The following is a 529-nucleotide window of genomic DNA, read 5'->3' as shown; positions in this document are numbered from 1 at the left end:
AAACAAAAATAAACAATCCAATCACGGATGAACCTGTGACGGTCAGCTATAATATTATAATATTAATTCAACTTAAGGCTATAATAAATAAAAATAGAAATCCAGACTGATAAACCGTCTCTACTCAGAATCGTTTTTCTTATACAATTAAATTATATCATTGAATTCAAGTTCAATACAATCCATTATACACTGACGATGAATAAGAAGAAACCAAATTTTACCTATTTTCAATTAATCTAACTTCTTCTCAGAGGTCTAATCTACACGTCATAAACATTCATTTATACATACCTATATATATATATTGACGAAAAATAATAATACAAATCAACAAACATGCCCGATTAACCAATAGCAACCATATAATACACTATTATTATTTCTAATCGACTCAGAATCGGTCACACGAAACTGACACACGGACATCTTATGGCAAAGACAGATCCACCCCTTTGCCCAACATGCAATACAAACTACTCCATCAAACATATCATCATCCACTGCCCAAACTTCAATGAAGCTAGAA

This window comes from Acyrthosiphon pisum, chromosome A2 (assembly GCF_005508785.2).
Source record: "Acyrthosiphon pisum isolate AL4f chromosome A2, pea_aphid_22Mar2018_4r6ur, whole genome shotgun sequence".
Taxonomy (NCBI): Eukaryota; Metazoa; Arthropoda; class Insecta; order Hemiptera; family Aphididae; genus Acyrthosiphon; species Acyrthosiphon pisum.
This window is presented reverse-complemented; position numbering follows the sequence as displayed.